General features: G+C 38.5%; 1 long non-coding RNA gene across 2 annotated transcripts in view; it reads right to left on the bottom strand.

Annotated features, from left to right (window-relative positions):
- LOC144020138 (uncharacterized) overlaps positions 1–20,888 on the bottom strand; it is a 137,086-nt gene that overhangs the window by 78,514 nt on the left and 37,684 nt on the right. The gene's annotated exons all lie outside the window — the stretch shown is intronic.

Genomic DNA, 20,888 nt, shown 5'->3' on the forward strand with positions numbered 1-20,888 from the left:
TATGTGGCGGGAAATTAGTAGCCGGACTGCCAGACGATGCGATTGACTTTTTACTAGCACCCTTTAGCTTCAGTTGCCAACGTCGTTGAGCATTCGGAACCAACTCGACATGTTGCTGTCTCATGTTGCAACTCCCAGTGGTGGAACAAATACTTTGTGAACTCATTTTTTTTTTCTCAGGTATTTATACTATGCTTGAGTATTTATTTGGATCCAATTGAATATCGTAAAACTGCTACTTTTACATTGTAAAACAATTTGCTATCAATAGTTCCCGAAGTCATGGCCATATTCTTGTAAATATGAATATGATGACTACATTTCTGTTAAAAAAAATTAGTGAAGACTGCAAAATGGAAATGTCATGACTGTATTTTCTTGGTAAAATTGACACTAAAATATTGTAAAATTCCTAATTTAATATCATTAAATTGTTACATATTTACTTAAATCTTGTAAATTGGCAACTCTCACAAAACCATTTTTCCCTTTAGTTTGTATTCTCGTAATAGTCCCAAAAATTGTAAACATGGTCATCATGAAAAAAAATGGCTCCATTAATATCGTACAAAAATATAACTTTTAAAAAATATATACTTTTTGTCCAATAAAAATGCTACTTTTTTTTTAAATAATGTATCAATAACACTCTTAGGAAGAAAGACTATTTTCTACAAATATTATGACCATGTTCAGTAAAAACACAACTTTTTGCAACTTGCTGTCAACTGAAATGACATCACAAGGGCTCAGGTAACCAATCACAGTTCACTTGTGATTGTCACATGACCAAACCTAGAAAACAGGTGAGCTGTGATTGGTTACCTGAGCCCTTGTGATGTCATTTTCAGTCGACAGCAAGTAGCAAAATGTGTTTTTTCATTATTTTTCATGTACAATTAGTACCTTTAAAAATACATTTTGCAACTTGCTGTCGACTGAAAATGACATCACAAGAGCTCAGGTAACCAATCACAGCTCAGCTTGTGATTGTCACATGACCAAATCTAGAAAACAGGTGAGCTGTGATTGGTCGTTACCTGAGCACCAAGCACATGTGATGTTATTTTCAGTCGACAACAAGTGTCAAAATTGTTTTTTAAAAGTATTAATTGTACGTGAAAAGTATCAAATTAATTATAGACAAAATATTAACTTTGTATTGCTATAATGAGCTCAATGAGGGAAGTATCCCTTTAATATTACATTGCTACATATGGACTTTCATCAATGAAAGCTTTGTAAATTACAACTTTATGCCAAAATATTTCAACTTTATTCTCAGAATAATTTATTTTCTTTCCTTATAATTAAAAAATGCTTTTAATTTGCTACTTTTATCTCAAAAAGCATACCAACTAAAGTGTTATAAAACGGTAGTTTTAATTTATTCATATCAGGGCCGTGTTCTGACTTTTTTTTTTTTTCTTGTGATATTCTCCAAAACATGTTTCAAAATTGCTTCTTCAATATCATCAAACTGCATCCTCTGATCCAAATTGTCGACAATTCCGCCGATGTTTTCAGCAAATGGTGAAATTGTCGTTCAAAATAAGTTTACCTTTGATGCATTTTCTCTCGGTGGGATGGTAAGAAAAATGACTCCTTGTACTCCAAACAGCAGCCGGGAGAAAATCAATCGGCTCTGACTGAACATGTTTGGAGAACGGTACATAAATCGTTTCTGCTGCTCCACAGAAAAAAAGTGAACGATGTGATCAAGGCGTCGAGTTGTGGAAATCGTACACAGCGGGTGGAATGCAAATGGCCGCTGGTTTTTTTTTTTCTCCCCTTTTTCTTCTGGCCAATCAATTTTCATTCCGCTCTGCCAGGGAAATAGATTGCAGCAGAAAATGATCACGGTCTTGTTGGTCCGGCGTGGATCTATAAATAGTGCGATCAAGTTTGTGTGACTGGGCATTGTTTGCGTATTTTGTTGTACTTACTGTCTTTATGTTATTAATTCAATGTCCTCCTTATTATTATATGCCTGATTTTTTTACTTTATGCACTTTGTATGCAGCTGAGATTGTTTTTACCGTGCTCTATAAATAAAGTTTATTGGTATAGTTTTCAAATGACATAGTAAGCATTTCACTTCTTCTACTACTACATGCTTGGGTGCAGAGTTAAAGACAAGTAGCAGCAGCCCAGTTTGAACTGAGGTCAATTCTATTTCAAGAGCAGACAGTCAGACTCCGGCAAAGAAAAAGAAAAAAAAAAAATCATGAAAAAAAAAAAAAGGGGGGGGGGGGGGGTGGTTGAGGTAGTGGAACACAAGAGGAAAGCCTAGTAAATAGAAACCAAGCAGTGAAAGAAAATGTGACAATTGGACAAAGAAAACAAGTTGATTGCTAAGAGAAGAAAAAAAAAACATTTAAGAGGCAATTTCGCTACATTGTGGCGCATGACAAAGAATAGTTTGACATCAAATGAGGTACAATTTGAATGTCTTATTCTCACTTTTGTAATGTAAGATGGATTTTAAATGGCATCATACAGGCTAATCTTCATAATCATTTTTTTTCTTTTATACAATCATTCACCTGCCACAACATGAAGGTACGCCTCTGCAACCTCATGAGATCTGCTAATATGTGATTGCAACAATATTCAACGCAGCTCTGGTCATCTTTTGGCTTTGACGTGATATTGTTTCACAATGTCATCTGGCTGCCATTTGTAAATTTTGAATGTTCACCCAGCCCAGCCTTATTTCACATTTAATAGGTGGGAAAACCCTCCGGGAGGCCCAACTATTTGTATACAAGCTATTAAAAAAAGTCACTTTTTCCCACAATATGCCCCTTTGAAATGGAGACTGATTAAGTGGGATGACTTGTAAGAGTGACACAAGTATTGTGTCTCTCTCTCCATTTGCATTCTGTTGTGATCCCCGGCTCTTTTGTCAGCGGGGATCAATACGCCATTTGCGTGCTAATGAAATCCAGCAATAATCCAAATGAAGGAGGACGAATCAGCCCCCCCCCCCTCCCCGCTCGACACGCGTTAGCGCTCCACTCGTGTTTCCCCCCCGTTCTCATTTATGTTTCGGCGGCATTATTAGCATATTCAATTAAACGGGCCGTCCCTTTGTGCCGTTTTGGAAGGAAAAATCCTATCAGTGAATTCCCAGGCTAACGCTAGAATGAGACTCTTGTGTAAGATTGCTAATAACGAATAATTGCAATTTTTTTTTTATATAAGATTATAATATAATATAATACTATTATTTTTGCACCTTCTACCTCTCTGGCCTTGTTTGTAACTAACAAAATTATTATAATTGAAAGAAAAAGATGCATTTTCACAATCAGGGTCACCTGTGACTCCTTCCTCTGCCAGTGCTAGTCATTTGCAATCTTATTCAAATTTACATGACGCTCACAAAATCAAAATCTACAAGGTCTATGATTGTATTAGTTAGTGTCACAAAAAAAAAAGACAGCGAAAGAAAAGCAAAGGGGCAGATTAAAATGCTAACAAACAAACAAAACTTGTATACGCACTTCAAAATGCTTTGTTCTTGTTTTGTTACCTTATTTTTACTGCACAACTGATTTATGTTTTATGTACAGCACTTTGTATACAGCAATGCCTGTTCTTAAAGCGCTTTATAAATAAAGTTGAGTTGAGTTGAGAAAGACCTAAAAAGTCCTAAAAAATGCTCAACAGAGCCACTTTGCTTCATTTCAACATCTCAAATTTTACATGTCGTACAAAACGCAAGCCCTGTGGAACTTTGGCATCAAAGGATTAAGATTAAAATTGCACCATCTTTGTGTTTCTCGCCATTTCCACCCTACTTCCTTGTTTTCACTGTCAACGTTTTTCATGTTACACTCAACTTTCGTAGATTTCTCTCAGTTTGAGTTACATTCAACTTTCTTGGGTTGCCTGTTTTGTGTTTCTATTTTGTTCTTTTTCTTTAGCTTTTTCACCACAATACATAATACCATTTTAGAACAATGTTATTTACATTTGGTGGGGGAAAAACGTCATCAAAACATGAGGCCTTCTGTTTTGTTTTTTTTACGCAAGGTCTCACAACTTACGTGACTTTTAAGTTGTTATTTTTCCCCAAAATGAATAGTTATTGGTATTTTTTTTCCAATGTTGCCAAAGGCGCAGCTAACCGCGCGTTGACCGCGACGGATACTCGGCAGAAACAAAAAACGGCGGCGTATCGCGCGGTGCGTGAAGGCAGCACGGCGGGACGGTCACAAAGGCGCGTGGCCCAAAGCCTCCTGGCAGCTCTTCAATCCCGACGAGGCGGGGGAAGGAGGTTGGCGGCGGGGCCGTAAGAAGGCACAGATGCTCCAGTCGGAGGGTTGCCGTCTAAATATAACCCTGAAATCGCGGCCCCGTGATGATGTACCGCGGGGGAGCGCTGCTTTTCCTCCGAAAGCCAGAGTCTGTCAAAAGGTCTGACGAGATGTTTCATTAGAAAATGGAGCCATTGGGACAAATATATTACGACGTACAAAAATTCGGATACAGTATTTCAGTAGACTTCATTTCAGTCAGCATTAACTATTGATGTTTTGTTAGACTTTTAAGGACAATATATTTTTACTCAGTTAATACAATTATTCCACGACGTGTCATGGAGAAATAAGCCAAAGAAAAAGCACAAAACGCACATTGTTAACTCTGTTTTACTGGATTTTGACTGACTTTGCGAGGTCCACAGAATGTTCTGTTCTATTGCTATAAAAACTTATCCGTTTCCATTTTTCATCATTATTCACAAACCTCCACAGGAGGCATCCGAACCAGATGCCCGAGCCACCTCAGCTGGTTCGGATGCCTCCTGGGGAGGTGTTCCGGGCATGTCCCACCGGTGGGAGGCCCCGGGGACGACCCAGGACACGCTGGAGAGACTATGTCTCTCGGCTGGCCTGGGAACGCCTTGGGATCCCACCGGAGGAGCTGGTTGAAGTGGCTGGGGAGAGGGAAGTCTGGGTTTCCCTCCTGAAGCTGCTGCCCCCGCGACCCGACCCCGGATAAGCGGAAGAAGATGGATGGATGGATGGATGGATTCACAAACCTGTTGATAACACTGGCAAAAAGAGCTTGTGCAAATGGCCCTGGCTGATCTCTTATACTCTTCTGCCACCTGCTGGCCATTTTTTTTTGCAATAACTACCATTGCTTTAAACGACCTCTTCATGTCAGAAGCTTTATCTTTATGCTTTAGCATAAAAAAAACAAAAAACAAAAAACGTACAAATATGTTTTTGGGAGTGAAGAACAAAGTATTGAAAAACGTATTTATACATCTTTGGGTTTGAATGAGTTAATTAATTCTTGCCATTCTAGTCGGGGGACCCGATCCAGGCATTCTGCATCAGCTCGATGCAATATCTCCTTTACATACTTTATGGATAAACTTTGGATTTTTAAAAAGTTTGCTGCCTATAATTTATGCGGGCGCTTGTTAATCACGCCGACTGAAGTGTCGCGATTACGCCATTTCATTTATTCATTAAAGGGTCCAGTTCCACGAGCGTAGCAGCGCTAATCCAGGGTGAAATTGCGCTTTGATGGCGCGTGCCTTACGTCGGCTGTAGCTCAGCACCACTCCGCCGTTTAATTCATCATAAAATGGGACTCACCCCCAAAGCATTTGTCGGGGAAATTAGATTAAAGCCATGGTCGTCTTTAATGTCCCTGAGTCATCATCATCATGCGCAAGCAAAGGCAATTATGTATCAAATGAAGCTAATTGGTCATTTGTCAAACGGTGTCCACTGCGGGTGAAGCTGTGATGGAGGAAAAATTAGTGCTCGCTTATACGGCCTCGTTTTTATTATTATTACGTGCAATGTCATTAGAAAATAAAGCCGAGTTGTGTGTTTTGTTTTTAAACAATAATGTACCAGCGTCAAAAAGTTGCAGCTGTATTTGTTTTTGTACAGGATTTATTAAAGAGCAGACTTAAAAGATATTGTGTCCAAACCTAATTTCCTAACTCCTAATTGTAATTCAAACCAAAACCATAAACTAAACCCAACCAAAAGCCAAACCATAACTCAAACTGTTGCAGGAAGCTAAATAATATACTATAAACTGGCCCCAACAAACCTAAACTCGAACTGAAAACCAATTAAGCTCAAACCTAAACCCTCACAAAGATCTTTTCCCCAATTCAAACCCTTCCTAAATCCCTACATCTATCTCAAAACGTATCCCGAACATAAAACCCAGCCTAAACCCAACCCTAGAGTCCTAAACTGTAAAGGTCATTGATTGAGTGTTATGGATTCCCATGAAGTAGTCAGCAGCAGTGATGCGGACTGTGTATCGGTCCGTCGTGGTGAAGAAAGAGCTGAGCCAAAAGGCAAAGCTCTCGATTTACCGGTCGATCTACGTTCCCACCCTCACCTATGGTCACGAGCTGTGGGTCGTGACCATAGGTGAGGGAAAGAACAACATCCCGGATACAAGCGGCCGAAATGAGTTTCCTCCGCAGGGTATCCGGGCTCTCCCTTAGAGATAGGGTGAGAAGCTCGGTCATCCGGGAGGGACTCAGAGTCGAGCCGCTGCTACTCATTGAGAGGACCCAGCTGAGGTGGCTCGGGCATCTGGTTCAGATGCCTCCCGGACACCTCCCTGGAGAGTTGTTCTGGGCATGTCCCTCCGGCGGGAAGCCCCGGGGACGACCCAGGACACGCTGTAGGGACTATGTCTCCCGGCTGACCTGGGAACGCCTTGGGATCCTACCGGCGGAGCTGGTTGAAGTGGTTGGGGAGAGGGAGGTCTGGGTTTCCCTCATAAAGCTGCCGCCCCCGTGACCCGACCTCGGATAAGCGGCAGAAGATGGATGGATGGAGGGATGCATGGATGGATAAATAGTCAGCAGCAGTAGTAGTGGTGGTAATGAACTAGTTTGTCGAAGTAGCACAAAAAGTTTGATTGGTAATCCATTTTCTTACCTTTAAATGACATTGTCGTCACAAATGAACTTCATCACACAACTGAAGACATTGGTCCAATCATTTAAAAGTTTCCTGATTGGATTGAGACCTCGGAGTGTTAATAGAATGTCGATCAGTCCAGCTTCCTCTGATGCTAATCAGTGTTTTTATCGCAGCGTTGTCACTGTGGATTTGAGATAGCATCTGGAAACCTCTTTTTTTTTTTTTTAGGGTTCTCCATCAGACAGTGCACTTTTTTTTTTAACATAGACAGCTGTTCTGTGCTGTAAAACCTAACCGAGAGGTATCGCCGACGTAGCGATTAGCGTGATTTACGGCTAATCCGGTGCGGTGTGACAGGTTTAGCCTCTGGTTATGCTGCTAATCTATTCCTGCCGCGAGCAGACCAAGCGCTTTGGTGCTTATTTGTGTCCTCGTCCACTACGACGCTATTGATCCACTCTCTCGTGATGCCTTACAGGCGTCCACTAACGAGAAAGAAGGATCGATTGTCTTTTCTTTCACAATATCATTTTCAAAATCAGATGATTCTATGCCGGTGTTTTATTGACCATGACACATGGACACAAACGGTGGTATTAAAAAGCTCATAGTTGTAGCAAAGCATTTTGGTGGAAAAAGCGAACAACTTAAACTACAATCTTTTGTCCCAACCACCAAAACCTGACACTCATAAAGCAATACTTTTCCTCTACCTAATCACAATCAGCCCATTGTGATACCGTGCCACGTGTCAGGTTTCCAGTCAATAACCTCTAGATTGAAATAATGAAAGTGAAAAGGAATCGTTTCTGGAAAAATAAGCTCAGATGTCACTGTGACTTTAAACTGCGAACGGCTGCCATTAAATCCATTCGATACTCCTTGAGCCTGTCCATACATTCAATTAGTCCTGATTAAGGGCCAGTGATCTCATTCAATCAGGGCGAAGAGTGTCGCCGAGTACTTAATTGGTCCTGTTTTCACCATCTTTATCGCCATGGCGATAAAGGAGTGCGACGAGGCCGAGCCAGGTCCTTTGTATTCACAAGCAGTAGGAAAAAAAAAAAAGAACTTGTCAATGGTGGGAAGCAACAACGTCAACACTCTACTTAAGCTGATTTTTCAGGTAGCTGTACTCTGCGTCACACGATTGTTTTCCCACAAATGAAAAAAAAAGAAAAAAAGAGTGATTACAGCCTTACATATTACTTTTACCTTTTCCAGGTCGCTTTGCGTAACATTTTTTATCTGTCTCATCTGCTGTCTGTGTGATTGTTGATTGTGTAGCCGCAGTTTATGATAAATTAAAAAAAAATGTGTTATGATGATAAAACAAATTGTTTTAATAGCTGTAGCTGGGACACAGGAGGGGGGGGGGGGGGATTCACAAAGTGTGGGGGACAATTCCCCCCTTTTTCCCATCTCTACTGCGCCCCTGTCTGTACTCAAGTACACTGTGAATACTTTTGCCACGTCTGCATTTCACACATCTAATTACAAGTGCTCATTTGCGATAATAATAATTAAAAAAAACAAAAAAACAAACATCAGGTGTGTTTTCTTTCCTTTCTGCATGCGTCCTAATTAGCCGCTCGCCCGTGTATTAATTCAAACAAACAGCCGAACGGAAAGTCGTCAATCACGGTATATAAAAGACCTTTTGTGTTTGTTAAAGCGCCCCGTGTCAAAACAACTTTTTACAAAGTAATGAGACGAGTTTAATGGCGATTGATTTGCACATAAGAAGGGAAAATGAAAGCAAGAACAAAACGTAGCTGAGATGGAAGACATCTCTTCATTAAAAATGTTGCGGGGAAAAGGCTGTAAAAAGAAGCTTGTGACTCATCTTTATCTATGGTTGTGGAACAAAGAGAAAAAAATCGAAACAACCTAACACAAAACGTGTGAAATTCAAACTGTGTGAAACAGCTGATGTTAGCTAACTCACTTAATGAACGGATAAACTAAATAAAAAACTTTAATACCACAAAGCTTGGCAACTGTATAGCATTAAATAACTTTTAATTCAACAAATATGTGATGCATTAAATATATTTTAATGCTACAATCTGGCACAGAAGGCATTTTTTTTTGGCAAACCGAACAAATTCTAAATATACTCGAAGACACCAAAGTCGTTTACAGGCTAATGTTTTCTCTGTGACTAAGTTTAGGAGTTGGAAACATGGGTACTACACCCAACAAAAACAAGACGAAAACGCTGTTAGGATTGGACTCCATAAATTGGTTGAGAACTTTTGAGAAATTGCCTTTACTTGCTAATCTTAGCTAGTAAGCTAACTAGCTAAATAACATCGGATTGCATTACAAATGTGCAAATTACAAACAAAAACACATGGAATTAACAAAACTATCAAAAAGATATAGATTGTAACAATCTAAATCAAATATCTGTTAGGATTGGACTCCATAATTTGGTTGAGAACTTTAAATTGCCTTTATTTGCTAATCTTAGCTAGTAAGCTAACTAGCTAAATAACATCAGATTGCATTACAAATGTGTAAATTACAAACAAAAAACACATGGAATTAACAAAATTATCAAAAAGATATAGATTGTAACAATCGAAATCAAATATCCGAAACCACTTCGTTACCACTTTACTGATGCAACTGAAGTTGTAGCCAAGGTTTACCGTTGTCTATTTCTGGACGTGCGAAACAAAAGCAGGCGACAGGTGCAAAACTGAAGGCTTGGGGAGCTCACTGATTGGCTCAGTCTCGATTACCTCCCGTAAGCTTCGGCGGTACATGTTTTCTGCTCGTCTTCCGGGACAAATCCCGCAAAGAGGATTTACCAAGTTAATCTAGCTGCGAGGTACGCTAAAGAAATTAGCTTAGTTGGACCGTCAGCTGGTTGTGGTATGCTGAAGTCACGCAGGGTCACCCAGAGTAAGTCAGTAGTTTAGACATTCAGACCGAGCAATCTACAATCCCCCATTTTGTGTGTTTCGGTTGCTTCGTTCACAAAAAAATATCTTGCAAATTTGAAGCCATAACATTTAGCCACAGAGCAAAAAAAACAGCTTTTAAAAGGACTTTCAACAAAACAGGGAGAGAGAAATGAGGTGTAAACTTTCTGGGATTCTTCATCCACTCTATATGCTATAAATGCCAGAAACGTCAAAAAAAAGAAAAGAAAGTATTACAAAAACTAACGTTTACAGATTATGAGAATTACTTTCTACACAATTGGGCACAGAGGTGATTGTCAGGTGTTAAAACTTAAGGCCCCTGCCGTTACAAAATGGCTTCCCAACGGGAAGGCGGCAGCCATTATCTGAAGTAGTCATGCAAGTCTGTAGAGTTCCAATACAAACAGTAATAGACGATTTCACACACTAACAAAAATCTCTTTGTATGCAAATATACACATATGGAGACTACATGCTCAGCTCCTGAGGAAATTGAAAAAACTATGAATATGAATATATTCTACTTACTTTATATTGTTCTTCTACATGCATTGTTGTTGCTGTAAAGTGAATTCAGAGATATGTTTCTGATTACATTATATTGCCTGAAGATAGCTACTGAAAACATGCAAAGCCTGAGAACACTGTCGTACTTAAATCCTGTGTGGCGTACATCTGCGCCGAGGTGGGATAAGAACCGATGTTGGTATTTTCGGAAACGAGCGCAGGCTGGCAGGTCTGCAAGTGGGAGGTTGTGGGAGCTGTCACAGCCGATCATGGCCATTCAAAGTGGCTGGTGTCATTAATTTTAAACGCAGCGTGGTCTAATATGGAAATCAGTTTTGGCCAGGTTTTTGCAGCATGGTGCACATACCGTCTACGAAATTAGAGCTCATAGTGCTAAACTCTTTTACACCATTTCAGATTTCCCTAAATTTGGGGCATGACTATATTTACCTGTCCAAACCACACCTTGGTACGATGAACTGTAACATTTGGCGGAATGTCTATCATAATCAAATGATATTAGGGTGCTCACCACCTGACAGGTCGCGTTTGCACCTGCTCGGCATTAGCGCTAAGCCGTGCCCGTGCCGCCACATACGCATGCGGAGCAGAAGTCAAGCGCGCACAAACAAACACAATCAATTTCCACTGGGCATTGCAGGACTCCATTGTTACTTTCCTCAATTGGACTTTCCTGCCTGGCTCACGTCCAGTCGATGAGCGATGTCCCTGAACTTTAAAATGACTTTTTAAACGCTATAAAAGTCTTCCTCCGGGGTCCAATTAACCTACTGTCTGTTGACCTTGAGCATGGCAGACTTCCAAACAAGCACTAATTGTGGTATTTGTTGTTACAGGCTTGAGCATCGGGAGGTGCGAAGGCCTTCTTGGAATTGTCAGCATCGGAAGCATGAACTGCCTTTCGGGTCCTCTGGAATGTTTTAAAAAATAAAAAATAAAAAAAAAATAAAAATAAATAAATAAAAAAACACCCCCAACACGGAAGGACACAAAACTTTGTGGACTTGGTCTATCATAACAAGATGCAAGCAAATATCTCAAGAATCCACGCCTGTAATTAAACAGGAAGCTGGCTGTTTCAGCGGAGCAAGTCTATTATAAAGAGACCTGGAAAGAAATTAGCCTAGGACACCAGCTTCACCAACACAAAAATGTGTGGACAACAAGACAAAAAAAAGTCTCAAACACATTCCCAAAATTGAATCCAAACTCAGCCATTTAGGTTTGAACCAAAAGAAAGGGGCAAAGTTTGGGGGGTTATGGAGACTAGCCTTCTGCACCAGTTTCACAAATGAACCCGTTAGATTAGGACTCTAAATGATTCGAGAGATGACTTGAGCTAGGCCTTTGTGTCGCCTTTCTATCTGTCTGCATTCTGACATACGTATCCAGTAGAAACGTGTTAAGGCCATCAGGTTACACATTCTCAAATGGGGAGGCTGAGCGGTTCGCCCATGTGGGCGGACGGCCTAGACAGTATAAATGCAGGGACACTTTTGAATAGATCAGTTCCTCTTTTGCATACTAACAGAAGCAGTCTCCGCAGCTGTGTACTCGATCTTTCTGGCATCCAGTAAATATTTCAGCTGAGAACATGCAATCTTCTGGCTATTATTGTAAGTATAATATCGTGAGCAATAAGATACAAGAACCAGTGGAAGTTCCCACCCAGAACTTCGGACGGACATGTCTATCATAACAGGACCCAGTCTTGAAAACTCGTGGATGAAATTGAACAGTAAGTCTGCCATTTTGCTTTGGAGGAGAATTTTTTTAAATTTTTTCTTGAGAAACAAATTATGATGGACATGAAATTAGGTGGACATGTCTATTATAATCGGACACACAGAAAAGGTCTCAAGGATCCGTGCTTGGAATTGGAGAGAAAGTAATCAATTTTAAAGCACCCTTTCAGATGTGAAAATGGCGCCTGGGAAATTAGGGGGGAATCATCTCCTGACACCAGTTTCCCTGATCAACTAGTTCATGAACGCGTCTCCTACTCAGAGGGATGATGCTGAATTGCCAAGCGTTTTTTTTTTTCTTTCTTTCACCATCTTATGTGAGTGGCAAGTTTGATGATTATTCTGAGGATTTGCTCTGAAATGAGCTGCGAGGGCCCGTTTAATTGCGCTTATTAAAAACGGGGGGGTAAGTCAAGGTTAGCTTGCGAAAGTTTGGACAAAGTCGCTGCTGACGGAAGTGGAAGCTACAACCCACCGGGGTCTCGTTGGATAAAGTTGGCTGCGAGAAGTCGTGATTAAAGTGCAAAAAAACCTGACCGGAATAAAACATACTCATCAACTCTGGGTTGAAGGTTCCGTTCAAGATCATACATCTAGACCTCTTTTAGAGAGGTCGGCACAGACTAAATAAATGTGATTTTTCAAGGCTATGTGCAAGAGCGCTATCCACATTTCTCCTTGACACAAATAAGATGCTCTAATGAAATAAGACCTTTTTCCCACCTCTCGCTTTTCCATCTTCATCTTCAAATATGTACGCTTTCTCTGCTTGCCTGAAATTCATTTCAAAATTCAGCTAGTTATAGTTGGGGAACAAAATGTTGTGGCTGCATGTCTATCAGGTTTCCACAGATTCCACAGATTTTTTTCATTTAACTTGCGAGCGCAGACTTAACTCAACTTAAGTCAAATCAAGTCAAGTCAAGTCAAGTTTATTTATATAGCGCTTTCAAAAAGCCTTAGCTGTCACAAAGCGCTTTACAGAAACAGATAAATAACGAGCGCTGTTATGGTGGCAGGTATGGAGGACCAAAACTGCCAAAATTCAAAACAAATAAATAACTAAATAAATACATAGATGACTAAAAGTGAAAATAAAAATGGATATAAAAAAAATATAATGTGGAAATTATATACGAAAAAAAAATATTATATATATATATATTAAAAAAATTATATATATATATATATATAATATATATATAATATATCATTGTACATCTGTATTTAATTTTTGAGCAATATGTTTCACATTTTATTTTTATCTTTTTTAATATCCATTTTTATTTTCACTGTTCGTCATTTATTAATTTATTTAGTCTTTTATTTAGTCATTTATTTATTTAGTCATTTATTTATTTTTAATTTTGGCAGTTTTGGGCCGCGCTGCCAAGTGGAAAGGTTATTCAAATGAGGGGGCGGTCCTAAGCGTGTCTTGGGTTGGACTCCGCCCGTTGCAAACTGCCTGTCATTGGTCGAGTGAGCAGCTCGGCGAACAAGGAAGTCTCGCCGGCTCGTAATGGACGACTATCTTGTCCACTGTCTGCCCTCACTTGTTGTCTAGTGACTCAAGTCGCAAGTTGAGGTACTCCCAACTCGTCACACTTCACAATAAGCAGCAGTTTGGCAAATAGTGAACGTCAAAAAAGGGTCTTCAAGCTGCTAATGTCACTCCCAATTGAAGTTTACTGTCAAACTACTTCTACAACAAGCATCAAGCAACTGCATTAAGAAAGAGCTTAATGCTGATGCTAATTAGCATTTATGCTGTGGTGCCTTAAACCTTTATAGATGAACTTGCGAAAATGGCCACATTTGAGCCACAGCTGGAAATCCAAGGAGTTGATCCCGAACATCCCGAGAAGTTACGAGCAAGCGGTGCGGTAGAAGCCGAACGGCAATAAGAGATGCCTTTGCGATGAAAACGTCAGATTAGCGAGGGTGAGCCATCAGCGGAGGCTCACTCTTCAGATAATTCACGGCTAATCTGCGCTCTGCAGGTGTGCGCCCAGCAAACCCAGCACTTTGCCAGAGATTTTCTCTCCGGGCGCTTATCTTGTCAGCAGGAAAAGCACACACAACCTCACAAACAGTAAAAAAAAACTCCATCAAGGAAATATGCTTCCCGGTTTGACTTTGTGCCACGTCACGTCTTTTCACTTTCATGATGAGTCACAAATTATTTCACTGTGCAATCTGTTAGGAAAGATTTACAGATAAGCGCGATAAGGCAACAATAACGTTGATCCTTTGATGTGAGGTCAAAGGAAGTCAATATAAGCATTATGCCGACGAATTTTATTCTTAACAATATGCGACTTTATTTACTTTTTTTGTTGTTGCTATACAACAAATACAACTTTGTTCTTGGAAACAAATGTTCTATTGTTTTCCTTTGGAAAAAATAGGTCATGAAAGATTTTGCCTTTTTTTTTAATTTTCTTTTTAAAGTCTGATAATTTCAAGTTTCAAATCGTTCAAGGAACTACCATAGTCTGATTTATAACTGTGGACGAAGAAAAGAAAATGTCAGACACTGTTGTTGCTCTGATATCAAAACAGATTTAAAGCACAAAAAAAAAGCAATGTATAATGAAACGGACGGTGTTGGAGTGAAGCAATATGCTTGAGTCAAACCTAAAATCAAAAATAAATGACCTGCTTCCGCTTGGGCAACCTGTTCAGACCACTTTTACTTTGAAGGAGCTTTATGCGGCCTCGCTAAAAAGAGAATTACAAATCTAGCTGCAGGCCAGCAGTTCATGTTTTTTAAAGAAAAAGATTTCCATTGGTAACGGCAGCGGCGCAACATCTCCCCTTCGGTTAACTGCGATTTCATTACTGCCAGTCATTTAAAAAGCAGAAATGAAAAGATATGACAGTATGCGCTCTTGGACCACAGAAGAATCCGCAGGCAATTTGCCAGAAGATACATTTATTTGAATTGATGTCAAGATGGTTTCTACCATGAAGTATTTGCACTATGAGAAAAAAAAAAATTGCAATCTTGAGTGAATAAAAGCAGTTTGTTGGGAAAAAAAAGGCTGAATCTATTGGCAATTTTTTTTAAGCCATAACAGTACAAGAAAAGTTGGAAAATGCATTTTAATAGGTGTCTTCTTTTGCCATCAATACACAAATAAGATTTTAACCCTTTATTCGCATAACATCGAGAGGCGGACAACAAACTTGAATAGACGTTAGCACGAACATCGTCACCAGATAAAAAATGGACGCTGCGCTTCTCGCTGTTGTTTGCGCTAATTCTGCAAGAACAGAATTAATCGCAGCGTCCATTCGTCTGGTTAGGTTTGTTTGTTTCCCTCCCGGCCATCGGCGCTTATTGGTTTCGTCCCGCCCTAAACGACACCTGATTGGTCCGACCTAAAACAATGACCGGCTTCAAACGAATCAGCGGGAGCTGCACGAGAGTTTGTGAGCTCACAATTACCGCGAGAATTCATCTTGCTTGGCAAGGTTCGAAAAATACGGTAAATTCAATCTTCTTGACCAAAACTAGGGGTGTGAATTGCCTAGTACCTGACGATTCGATTCGTATCACGATTCACAGGTCACGATTCGATTCGATACCGATTAATCCCGATACGAATTTATAAGTAGATTGTTGCGATTTTTTTTCATTCAAATTTAGAAAATACTAATCAGTAAGCTTGTAGAGTGTAAGATTTATATGAAAATTTATTATTTATTTATCTGAAATTTCAGTCTTATAGAGGTTGTAATCTGTTTCATGTTTGAACAGCATTAAAATAAAATATTATGGCTTAATGTTCCGTTCATATAACATTCTTCCATGCTCAAGGTGTGAATCCTAACCCGTAGTCAGACGTTTTGTTGAATATTTTTCCATTAAAAATGGAAGTTTAAAAATCGATTCACACACACACACACACACACCCACACACACACACACACAAAAAAAAAGGCAATGATGATAAGACGTTGAATCGGTAAGACTACCGAATGAACAATTCTGAGCTCTTTAAAAAAAAATTAATAATAATAATTAATAAATAAATAAATAAATAAATAAATAAAAATAAAAATCGATTCAGCCGCCTATTGAATCGATTCGAGAATCGCGCGATGTAGTATCACGATATATCGCCAAATCGATTTTTTTTAACACCCCTAACCAAAACGTTTTGGCCATTCTTGCTCTCTCTCTCTCTGGTGACTCAGCATTTCTGTGGCCATTTTCTCGTGGCATTACTTTCTTGTTTAAGGATCATTTCATTCGCTCATTCTTTCAAGGGGAAAAAAAAAGATAATTTAAGTTTTTTTCTCAAAAAAAAAAAAAAAATCACACGATTGTGGCTTAATTGTCATAGTATTGATTTTAGTCTTTTCAGCTAGTCTGGAGTGCAAATGTGCCACGAGGTCCTCATTAAACGCAAACTTCCATTCCAATCTATTCGCCATTTTGTCCGCCAAAACTTTTTGGGCTTTCTTCCGCTCTCTTTCCGGCGAGTCAGCGTTTCTTGCGACCATTATTCCTAGCGATTGGTTTCTTGGGGGGGGGGGAAGAGAACCTCCGGCGCGTGTTCCCGCTCGGCGGGATGGACGATAAAAGCGCGGCTGGCCGGTCTGTCTCTCGGCACACGGATGCGGACGGATGCAGACAAATTCTCTCTGGGCTTGAGCCCTGCGGGCTGCGGTCGAGCTGTTCCGCCTCCTCCTCTTCCTCCTCCTCCTCTTCCTCCACACAGTTGGGCCATCTCTCATTGAGGCACATTCCCATTTCCAATCCCCTGAAAACACTGAAATGTTTCCCCGCTGCTTTACAGGTTTAATCAATACTCACTTTCACTCCCCTAAATGCACAACTGTGGCACAAAGTACAACCATGTTGGCAGAAGCTTTCGTCTATATTTACTTCCATTAGTGGCTTTGATTCGCCTGTGCCTTTAAGACAGAAATCACCCAAGCGGGACGTTTACCATTGCAGCTTAACGTATTCAGATAATCAGAGGCATGACGAGAGCCGTTCGTATTCTGGAAGACACAAATTCAGCTTTTTTACACCTGTGATTACAAATATTTTAAACAGAAACAGTACCATTTATTCTCATTATATATGCAAAATTTGAAGAATAGGACATTATGATGTGACACACCATTTCAACTAAAAAAAATAAATCTAGTTTTGCAAAATCTAGTGTTGTCTTCATTGAACTGATTAGTGACTGATTAGCAGAAGGGAGGAGGGGCGCGCGTGAGGTAGCTTGCTAACTTTATGAAGCAAAACAAAGATTTGCTTGCGCTAAAAAAAAATACAATAAAAACATCGCACGTCTTGCGATGTGGCTATCGCGCATGCGCAAATCGTAATCGCGATGTTCAAACGATATATCGTGCGGGCCTAATACCGGGTGTGTTGGGAGGCGGAAAAATGGAAAACCTGCAGGACTCTGGCCCTAGAGGACCGGAATTGGGGAATCCTGGTCTTGGGAAACATAATGCAATTTATTCTACTAATATTTTCTTGAGCTTAACAAATTAAAACGTACTATTCTCAGAGTTTTTGTTAAGTATTTAGCTTATTTTATCTAATATGGAAGCGTATTGCATTCACTTGGGGAATTTTTTTATTTTTTTTTTAACTCCTGTTTTTCTGAAATTTTTTTTGAGGACCTTTGTTTTTTTTGAGTATTTTTTTCAGGTTTTTTAAAAATATTTTTTTCTGTTTTACTGGATTTTTTTCTGTCATAAAAAATATTCAGAAAAAACAGGGGGGAAAATCTATCAGAAAAACAGGATAATTCTTTTTCCCCAAAAAACAGAAAAAAAAGTATTTAGCTTACTTTATCTAATGCGGAAGCGTATTGCAGTCACTTTCCTGTTTTTCTGACAATTTTTTGGGGGGAGCTTTGTTTTTCTTTTTTGAGTAATTTTTTCTGTTTTATTTTAAAGATTTTTTTTCTGTTTTACTGTATTTTTTTCCTGTCATAAAAAATATTCAGAAAAACATGGAGAAAAATTTGTCAGAAAAACAGGAGAATTTTTTTCCCCAAAAATAGAAAAAAAAATAAAAATAATTACCTCTGAACTCCAAGTGACCAGTTGCAGACCACTGATCTGTATATATGACAGAAAAAAATATTCAGCAAAACAGAAAAAAAAACAACAAAAAAACCTGAAAAATAATAATAATAAAAAAAAAAAAAAAAGTCAAAAAAAACGGGATTATTTTTTTCAAGTGAATGCAATACGCTTCCGTAATCTAAGACTTCATTCACTGAATATTGTTGTTTTTTTCTATTTAAAAAAAAAACAGTTACAAAAAAAAACAAGAAAAATATGACAATTTCTTGAAAGATTGCTATGTCGATTGCAGAAAAGAAAATCAACTGAATTGTTGAAAATGACTTTTTCTTGAAAAATGTGACAAATAAAATAAAACAAATGATATCATTTAAAATCAAGCAATCAAATCAATTAGACAAAATGGGAATGGAAGCAATATTAAAATGCAGATACAGACGGACCACAAAAAAAAAAAAAAAAAAAAAAAAAAAAAAAAAAAAAAAGAACATTCATGCTATTTACCATAGTGAGACGTCAAATGTTTCCCAATTAGGCTGCTTCCCAAATAATTTGACCACACAAAGTTTTCCAATTTGCACATTTGCCTCCGAGCTTAAAGAAAAGTTGTTATTTGTGTGTGAATTCCCTTGCTGAAAGAAGCAAACTAAAAATATCGTAATAAAAGCTTGGAGCAGCGTGTCCTCGTGGGAGACCGCCTGCCTCATTTGTGCTGCGCTTCCCTTTCAGATCAAGTCGACATGAGTGCTGCGCTCAAATGTTTGTCTGCAAACTGAAAAACAATCGGCATCCAAAAAACACACACAAGAAAAAAAGATGATTGTGTTCAGACAGGAAGGACTAGACGATATTTGGAGATTGTTTTTGGTCTCTCGTGATGTGTAAATTCTACCCAAGCCAGAGGAATTAATGGAAAATCCACCTCGAGATCCAAACTGATATGATGGCGACCCATCAACACAAATGAACGTACTAATTGGCATCGAGGGAACGTAAACAATCGCCACAAACGTTAATACACAGGTCCAGTGCATCCTAAAAGTAGCCTATTAACAGCACTTTTTTTTCTCAACTTTTTGTTGAATTAAATTCTTTACATTTTCCATACCGTATATAAGTGTTGTGTGAATAGTTTTAAGGGGGAAAAAAAAACAACACATCTGACTAGAACAGAACCAAAAATGCGTACTGTCCAGAGGTACTGTAAACAGCAGTTTTATCGGAACTGGTTGATAAAAGGGATGGAAAAAAAATATATCATTAAAGGGATACTTCACTTATTTATCCCATTATAGCAATATAAAGTTAATATTTTGTCTATAATTAATTTTATACTTTCATTATTTTTTACGTACAAATAGTACCATTAAAGACACATTTTGCAACTTGCTGTCGACTGAAAATGACATCACAAAGGGCTCAGGTAACCAATCACGGCTCACCTGCTTTCTAGGTTTGGTCATGTGACATTCACAAGCTGAGCTGTGATTGGTTACCTGAGTGATGCCATTTTCAGTCGACAGCAAGTTGCAAAATGTGTTTTTAAAGTTACTACTAATTGTACATGCAAAATAATGAAAATATCAAATTTTTTATAGGCAAAATATTCATGTTTGACTGCCAAAAATGGCTAAATAAGTAAAGTATCCCTTTAAATGAAAAAACATCTAGTGAGCTTTTAATTGAAAACTACTATGGTTTTCGAAAAAAAAACAAAAAAACAAAAAAAAACATTCTGTTTTTAAATTAGTAATATCAAAGGTCATACCAAATATTTTTTTTCTCTAAAAAAAAGGAACATAGTTAATTTTGAAAAACATTGAAGTATTTATTTTATGTTTAAAAAAATACAGCTCAAAGTTCAAAGTAGATTTTTTTTTCTTAAAAATACACACCAGATGACTTTTTTTTTTTCCGAGAATGTATCAAAGTACATTTTTGTAAAAAATCAACATCAAGTCTAATCACCAAAACATCAAACGTAAGATCAAAAGATATTTTACTCGAAAATAAAAACATCAACATCAAAGGACAGAAAAGCAATGATGTTACTTCAGGTCATTTACTCAGCGTCCAATCAGATTACTCGGATGTCATCGCCTAGCTAGCTAGGCGACATACCTGTGTGCACTATTTGGGGACCGCTATGCTACGTCCTTGATCCACTCGTCCTCATCTCATTTCTTTATTTGACAATCAGCAAAATGATATTTTTTTACATCTAAACAATGAAGAAACACATTTGAGATTTTGTCTTTATGTTACACTTTTGATTTACGACTAGTAAATGTGGAGCGTGACCGTGAAGTTTTTTTTTTTTTTTTATATTGATGTTGTTATTCATACGCCATCGGCGCGTTTCATAGCCACACAAAGGCGGCTTGTTGTTGTGATTAATGGCACAAGAAAGAAGAACAATAGAGGAGCGTCAAACACAACAAATAAAACCTTTGCAACAATTTTTTTTTCTTCATATCTGATTTTAGGCTGAGATATTGGATAATTTACACATTTGTTTGCGTGCCTCCTGGTAGAAATGTATTTGAAAATGGTACTGTCCTTGAGGGAAAATTGTGTTTTTAAACCATGTTTGATACAGATATGAATGTAAGCCAAATTTGGAGTTAAAGCTTTTTCTTGGGCTTTTTTTTTTTTTTCCAACATGGAGTCACCATAACTTGGTTCATGAT

Source organism: Festucalex cinctus, chromosome 6 (assembly GCF_051991245.1).
Source record: "Festucalex cinctus isolate MCC-2025b chromosome 6, RoL_Fcin_1.0, whole genome shotgun sequence".
Lineage (NCBI taxonomy): Eukaryota > Metazoa > Chordata > Actinopteri > Syngnathiformes > Syngnathidae > Festucalex > Festucalex cinctus.